Source organism: Amblyomma mixtum, chromosome 1, assembly GCF_055824585.1.
Source record: "Amblyomma mixtum isolate Tamu chromosome 1, ASM5582458v1, whole genome shotgun sequence".
In the NCBI taxonomy this organism is placed as follows: Eukaryota; Metazoa; Arthropoda; class Arachnida; order Ixodida; family Ixodidae; genus Amblyomma; species Amblyomma mixtum.
This window is the reverse complement of record NC_143012.1, coordinates 19,581,452-19,589,651: the sequence shown is the minus strand read 5'-3', so window position 1 is coordinate 19,589,651 and position 8,200 is coordinate 19,581,452. Positions and strand designations below refer to the sequence as shown.

Sequence of the window (8,200 nt, the reverse complement as noted above, 5' to 3'; positions counted from 1 at the left end):
CGGCCTTCATTTTCGCGATACAGACTTACGCCCCAAAATCAAAATTATGAGAGCTGATTAGTTAAATATAATTAATCATTTTTCAGATTATTGAGCTCTATTATGTACATAATGCCCGTCTTGCTGTACGGTCCACCTTCACTGACCAAACCGACATATCTCTCGCACTTTGTAAAATAAAAATCTGTAAACGTTAAAAAATGTCATCCAATAAATATCTAAGTGCTGCTTTATTTGAAAAACCACTCGGTTTTATGCTGCTCTAAAGCTCCTGATAATCATATAGCATAGGTAACACAAGTAACACAATTACCACACAGAAATTGCGCAGGAAATTTTATTGGGGTACATTTAATGCTCTTGTGGTTCTATAGTTCTGTATGGTTCTTATCGTCGATGCTTCTCTTTCTCGCTCCTTATTTCGCTGAGTTTAGTGCCCACGGCCAGCAACAGCAGCTTTCCGGAGAGCTCCCGCCCCTTCTTGGTCGGCAGGGCCGTTGTGTAGGCTGCGTGGGAGATAATTTAGAGCGATCATGATAAAAATCTGCGCAGAACTTGTGCACATGGTCACAGTAGCATAAGTTGAAGAATTATGCACTGAATCCGAGACACCCTACCGTAAAATCCATTGTGGGATATTAAAGGTGCCATGCGACGTACATAAAGCATGGGTTCTTTAATCTTTGTATGCAGAGTAAGGGACATTGTGAGTCCTGACCGCGCAATGAGATCACCGAAATCATGATATTTAATATTTTAATCTTCGCTAGAAATGCTTGTTTCGAGCCGATGGTGTCGCAACGCGGCGGCCATTTGCGGCAGCGGAAATGAGGTGGCATCTAGATAGAGCGTTGCCTTTCTCATTGATTTGGCGTCCAGTTTGCATATTGTTCCTTCATAATTGTGAAATGGATCCAAAATATTATGTCTCTGAGTACTGAAAGCTTTTTCGCATGCCACAAAAACTGGAAAGAAGCAGGGAAAGCGAACGAAAACTATCAAGAATACAGCTAGGGGCGACACTTTCCATTCCGCTTCAAACCTTCATGGCGGCCAGCGCTGTTCAAAAAACGTTGGCTCAGACCAGAAAGCGCGCGCGTCGAGACCGGCCGTGACCATACCAAGACGGCAGCGAAAAAAAAAGCCAGTCGATACACGTTGCCCAAAATGTGAAGAGAAAGGCCGGACAGGAGACGGGAGTCGAGTTTGGGGGGAGGGGGGCTACCGCTGACGGCCTTACAGTCCGACTAAAAAAGAAACTTCGGGGAGCTTCCTTTGTCGTTAGTCGCCCCTGCCCTTACTACGGCGTCGCGTACACGGGGGGAAGACGTCGTCAAAATGCGCTGCTGTCTACAGCCCCGACAAAGCAACAACTGCATGCACGCTTCCGCTGCGTGAGCGCTAGGCGCGGTTGTGATTTGTAGCGCCCAATCTCGGTACTGGGTGAGTGAAATGGGAGAGTGAAATGCGTTTTCGTCTGAGATTTTCATTTAGAATTTTCAGAGTGGAATAACTTTCGCTTGCATGCTCCGATTTCAATAATTCTTTTTGCTCTGGTCTCTGGAACGCATGATAAATCTATTTAATAATATTAACTGGTACAGAGCAAATCATCGCGATGCCCCTTTAAAAGCTTAGCCTCATGCTTTTTTTTTCGGGCTTTACCATTAAAGTTTCCTGGCACAACCGCGAACGGAAACAGGTATACGCCAATTGTTTCTGAAACACGTTCGCTCGCACTAACCACCCGAAATAAAACGCGTACCAGCTCTTCATTCCCCTGCTCCTGCTTAGCTGTAGAGCGCAAGCCTTGTGGCAAATGTAATGGGGCCATTGTAACCTAATTGGATACGCAGAACGCAACAATGCTGATCCCGTGTTAAAATAGAATTAGACAGAATCCATGACAGGTTGTTGTCTACGTCTCGTTACTTAGAAAATACATCCCTAACTAGCCCCGCAATGTGCTTAGCGAGGTTAGTCTATGTTTTTTGCGTTACACAACTCATATCATGCACTCGAACTACCGCTGGCAGGAACGCAACTCGGTGGCGGTAAAAATTTCGCTACTGAAAAATGAGATATTACTCTCCGACTGCACATACAAATAAATCATGCATTATGATACCATTTAGATTAATTTATAGCCCTATCATCGAAAACTGCCGACAGCATTGAGAAAGGTAACCAACAAAGCAATACGGGAAAAACAGTAAATGGTTGTTCACGCTTACCTGAAATATTGATGATTGCAGGTTCACAGAAACCTTGGTATTTCCCGCTCACTTCCAACCTGGATCCTTCCGATGGCTCATCATCCCATGCATGCTTGGCGCAGGTCATTTTAACGACGTCAAAAGTGTCTTCTTCCTTAAAACGCACAAGTGTGGCGCTGTACCATTATTTCAAAGGGAAAGCTCGCCCGGCACGAAAGTGCGTAGCACACTGCAGAGTCCGGCTTCTAGCTCTGTGCAACAGACGACAGTCAAGGGTGGCGCCACCAATGCCTTCCTTAGCAGATACCTGTGCATATCTGTGCATGTCAGATATCGGCACCTGTGCACGGGCGTTCGCGCGCGCGTCAGAAGCGGGGTCCGGTTTACAACAATGGGAGGACCGCGGGGGCTGTCGGGGACTCTTTTTCTTCATGGCTTGAAGCTCTCCTCCCCTAAATTTTCTTGGAATCCTTGCAGCTCCCCATCCATCTCTTGTTCACGGCTTGACATTTTTTTTCAGTCAGCTCCCGAGGGAGAGCGAGCCAGCACCAGGAGCATGGAGGTTCATGCCACTTTTCGACGCCCGTCGCGGAGCGTGCTGGGCGCGCAGGCGCTGGGGCTTTATATCGCGTGTATCTTTATCAAAATAAATATAACTAACGATACCCCTGCTGCGTCGTGTTTTTGGATCACTCTGTAGGACGTATTATGTAAACTGAACCGAATAAATATTTCGTCCTATCTAGATAAACCAAAGAGAGGCTTGACTGAGACCTGTTATATTCGATGTGATTGTTAAAGCGAATTTCGAAAATCGCTAGCTCTCTGCTCCTTGTGCTGGACACTGCGCAATGAATTCGACCATACATCGCGTCAGATACATCACAAAGGTCCCAATCGCCTTTCCTAGAGATTGATACGATGCGCAGCTTGACGTTTGCATTCGCTCGCAGATTTAGCATCTGCTTGTTCCGCAGATTCGGCACCCCATGCGTGAGCGGTCTTCTCTTCTTGAATGCCTATACTAGCTGCCCGTTGTGGCACATAATCACGTCATTTTACATGTTTGTTGCTTTAGGACAGGGTGGATTACGGGAACGTTTCAGCTGGTTATCAAAGGTAACGGCGCGCCTTCTCTATCAAATATGTAGCTAGTCAAACGGCAATTTCCGTTTTGAACAAATAGGTTTTATGAGTTTTTTGCACACATAAATGATGTTGTGAAGGTGCGGTTTCACAATTTATATTAAGAAATGATTAGCGGTACACCACAGCGGTTTCTGTATGCAAGTTATTCGGCCAAGCGGCCGTATAGTGTGGTGGAATTATCACCGTTAATTTCCTAACAAACCTCTTAAAATTCTAATTACTTGTTGAGGCATAAGTGCTTGCTTTTGTGAAAACACAGGCAGTCATTGTGTTAGGGCGTTATCTTTGCCTGAATTTGTCAAAAAACGACGGCGTTCTGAGGTATCTTCAATGTCCGGTTAAATCGACGTGATTACGACCTGACTAGAGTGACCAAGGGCGCCAAACTTTTCCCTGGTGTGATGACCAGGTGCATCTCGTGATGTTTCTTCGATTTCTCTTGCCTAGAATGAAACAAAACACTTTTCAGCTTCATCTAGTGCTCGTCGTCATGAACACACAAAAATCAGCAACAAATGCCTTCTACCAGGGAACAGCAGTTAGCATACTTCATTGGAAAAATTAGATCGCTGGTATATACTGTTTTGCATGCATAATTGCACGGATTGGGTCGGAATTTTTTTTTTGAGGGTGGGGGGGGGGGGGGGGTTGTGTGCGCTGTACTCCATTGCAGCACACAACAACATGTTGCAGTTCTTTAAGGAGAAGCAGAAGGCTGCAACGGCTATAAGAACCGAATTGCCTGATCTGAGGGTCGCTTTTCACTCCAAAGTTGAAGACGGGGATCGCCATCATCGTCATCCGTGATCAATTTTACAATACAAAGAACCCTCCCATCGACCACCGATTAGCTGCTGTTGAATTCAGTCGGGCAGGGTCAGGCTACCCTTGTTTTTTGTCACATCTGCTCATCAGACATTCCATAAGCTTTGACTGTGACTCGCTACCCTTGGAGTCCACTCTGCCACTCTAAACGCCGACCTTTGTTCGCCTCGTTACTTGGCCACCCTAAGCTCATTTTTCCGCATTTTATTAGTGCTAAGATATGGATGACACCAGTTTGTTCAGTAATACTCTAATCGCTCCCCTTGACGTTATCGCTAGTATTTTCCTTGCCATGGCCAATGCGTGCTACACGGCTGCTTGAAATCCCGTCGAACCGATCGCCACTTGAGTCGACAGAACTTTGCGGAAAATGAGAAAAAGATATCTTAGCGGAAAGTTGAGCACTCAGAGGCTCTTCGGCGTCCGGCCGACATTCGACGGTTTCAAATGCTTACGAAATGCGAACAGAGACCGCCCCTGTCATTGGCGGTGGCCGTTATCTTGCCTTAGAGCCGCGTCCCGCAACTGCTTCGGCCCTCTTGATTTCGACATCTGCTGCTGACTTGTTTCTTCTCCTCTTTGTTTAGCACACTGCTTGCGTTGTCGCTAATTTAGTGCTTCAAGTTAATGACTCGTCATTCAGCATTTACAGCGTGCGCGTGAAATTTCAGCGGGAATACACAAATGTCGACTGCACTGCAGTACCACCGTTGTCTGCATACCTGTTATCGTTTGTATATGGCATAAAATGCAAGCTATGTTGAATATTCTCTTTCTGATGCGCGGATTGTAACTATGCTTGTTTACGCAGCATGATCACTGCAAGAAGACCGGATGATTGCGACAAAACACTTGATAGCCGGAGAACTGGCGCTTCCCGGTCGTGGTAGATCCGCTTTCTTCCATACCACAAATACTCGGTGCTGAACTGCTTTATCCACAAGCATGTTCGACGATTGATCGCATCAATGAAAATGATCTGATTTGTTATCCACGAGCGGCGCCAGTGGTCGACTGTTGACAGCTCCCTAAAGCAATGCTCGGCATGCCGGGTGACACCGGCGCTTCCCGCTCGTTCTATTTGTCCTGCGATATCAGCAATCCTCCGCTAAGGGTTGCAGTTTCCAAAACTTCACTTATGACCATTTGCATTCGCCAAAACTTGTGTACTCGCTCTCCACAAAAGCCGAGACCACATACGCGAACAATGCGGACTAGCGCTTATTTGTCGAAAGCAAGGGTCTCATCGAAGCAGCTCATGACGGCGCTGGAGAGCTCGGAAAGCGCCGTGATATGGTCTGGTTGCGTGCACAATGGACTTCAATTCAAGAGAGAAAAGCTATCTTTCTATGATTTAGTATTTTTTTGCGGAAATATGGGGAGTCATCATACTAAGAAGCAAACAGAATGAGCGGGAGCGTCAGGTTCATTATAACTAGGATCGGCTATACAATCCAGCCGGAATGAAACGCGAATACGCATATCGCCTTCTTTTTCTAAATTGCAGAGAAGTATTCACTTGGAGCCAGTTAAAAAATATGTACTTAGGTATATCCTTCACCCAGACACAGGAATCAGCCTAGTTCTGCACAACAGCTGAAAGTATACAGGCAAAATATTTTGTTTTGTTCACATGGGCTGTTCGCTTGCCTTGCTGTAGACGGAACAAAATGGGCAGTTAACATCTGACCAGTAAGTAATTTACATAGCATTTTTTTTTCTCACATGGTGTTTCGAATGGGGTTTTAATAGCCGAACGATAGCTGTGGTGTCCAAGTTAAGTATAGGCTCCATGCGCTGCAGTTTGGCGAGCACGAGTGACGTCATCTGGGTAACAGGGAAGGGGGAGGGGGGGAAGGTGGACGTCGCTCTCTCGCTCAGTTTGCAGTCAGCTAGGAGAGCTCCAAGATATTCCCTCCGAAAGCGAAAACAAACTTCGCTTATAGGGAAGCGCACCTGAAGCTTGCTCTCACTGCACCAGCGCCATTTCTCCCCTGCCGGTCATTTTAGCGTTTGTGTCCGGGCAGGTCGCCGGCGGAGCGCATTGAGCCAGCAGCCTGTCGACTGGTATGCGCGTGCTGCTCGCGCAGCTGGCACTCTCTCTTTCATTGTGAGCACGCGCCGTCCTGTTCGCGGGCGCACAAAAGTGGTGTTGCCGCTCGCCGTGAGTCATGGCTGGAATTCCGCGACGTTCTAAGAGTGGAGAAACTTGTTGTGTCAGGGGCTGTCACAGTAGTTCTCTGAACATCAACGGCCAAGGACTGCCCGTGGAATTCTACAGATTTCCTGGGCATGTCCTACATTCATGGGGGAAAAAAAATTAATATTGGAAAATTGTAACGTACGGTAATGGAAATATTGAAGATAATGGTCCACCCTTTCTATATGTAGCAAAATCTTAAAATTTTTTCATTGCTCGTATCGAGCAGTTGAGGATAGAAAAAACGTTAATACGAAAAAAAAATGCCAGCCTCTCGATGGGAGATTGCTATAGTGAAATCTTCCAGTATATGAAAAAAAAATGCGTTCATACACTCTTTTCTATTCAAAAGTGTTTGTCCGTAATTGTTGGGTATGAAATGGATGAGAACGAGAAACGGCAGGCCTCGATAACTGCTGTGGGCAGGGTGAAGTAAGCGTTTTTCTGTTGCTAAACACGTTTGGTATGTTGGACGCGTAATATTCTGAGCAGTTTTTGCTGTAAATCACTAAGCATGCAGTGTTTTGTAAAGCTCGCGCTAACGAAACTCATTTTTTTGCCATTTTTTAATTTGGAGGCTGACAACAACAGCTAGCGGCGTTATGCAGACGCGTGTGAGGCAAGGTCAGTGATCGCCTCAATGTTCCGACTTGTGACGCCTGGCTCAATTTTCGAAGTTGGTTTACATGTAAAAAATTTCTAAAATTAAAAATAATCAAAATGTTTGCTTGCATATGAGCGATGGCTTTTCAAATAAATTGGTTTGGGGATGCGCGTGCGCTGTAATCGGCATTAAAATAAATATACCAACCGCGCTTATCTCCGTTGTAACGATTGACCAAACTAGAGCATTTTTTTCTCTTCGCCGTATATAGCAAGCAGCTGGTAGGCGCATTTCGTGCGTGTTTTCGTTTTTCTCTTCAGCCTCGCGTGTCGCCTTAAGGCCACTTTACTTTAGGTTAAAATAAAAATTATTTCCATTAATATTCAGCGAAACACGTAACAAAATCCTTATTATTTGGCCAACAAACCTGCATGCACCGAACTGCTCAGCCACCCAATGAAATTAAAGATATCTACGAAGATGGCTGCGCCAAAAAATATGGTATTTACCTCGAATTCCAAGTCTTAAAAGATCTCATTTACTTGCGATACACATTTCGCCGTAACGGTACCGGCTTTTTCGTGAACCATCTGCTTCACGGGGTGGACCTGATACACTAGCAGTTCTTGTTTTCAAATTTGCGCAGCGAAAAACAAAATTCACTGTCCACTATTTCTCTTAACCTACATCTCAGAGCGTACTGCCGCGACAGAAAGAAATGCGAACAGCGCGGTGCCTAGGCGCTCCGCTGCTGGAATTTATTTTCGTCACGTTTATACTTGGCTCGCAACACAAATACGCTAGAGACATCCGTGATACAATAACGTACCCCTCTAGCGTCTTTTTTTACTACCGAGATAAAAACGCATTAAAGATAAATTCCGACTACGCAGCGCGTGGGCGCCGTGCTGTTCGCATTTCTTTCTAGCGCCCCTGTACATTTTGCTAATCCTCTGAAGCTCGTCAGCCTTCAAGCACGAGGGAAAAAGCCAAAAAAGCTCGCGACTGCACAAAGAGATTTGCAGGCTGGCCAACACGTGCAAAGTACGTGCAGAACTGGTTTTTTTTTTCAGCAGAAAGCGCGCTGCTTTGGCTGCTCGCGCAGCTACTCGTTGGGAGGGGTGACCGGTTTGCCTGGACAAAAATGCGGAGTCTGCCGGAGAGGGCGCATTTCACTGGCGTCCGCAGCGCCCACCTGCGAAGCTG

The 8,200-nt window shown here is 46.1% G+C and overlaps 1 long non-coding RNA gene across 1 annotated transcript; it reads right to left on the bottom strand.

The window, feature by feature from the left end:
- Nucleotides 1–340: 340 nt before the first annotated feature.
- Nucleotides 341–2,496, bottom strand: LOC149365648 (uncharacterized). The gene is made up of 2 exons (XR_016292725.1): nucleotides 2,235–2,496; nucleotides 341–506 (listed from the first exon to the last, which is right to left on the bottom strand). It is a non-coding gene; the product is annotated as an uncharacterized LOC149365648 (long non-coding RNA).
- Nucleotides 2,497–8,200: the final 5,704 nt, after the last annotated feature.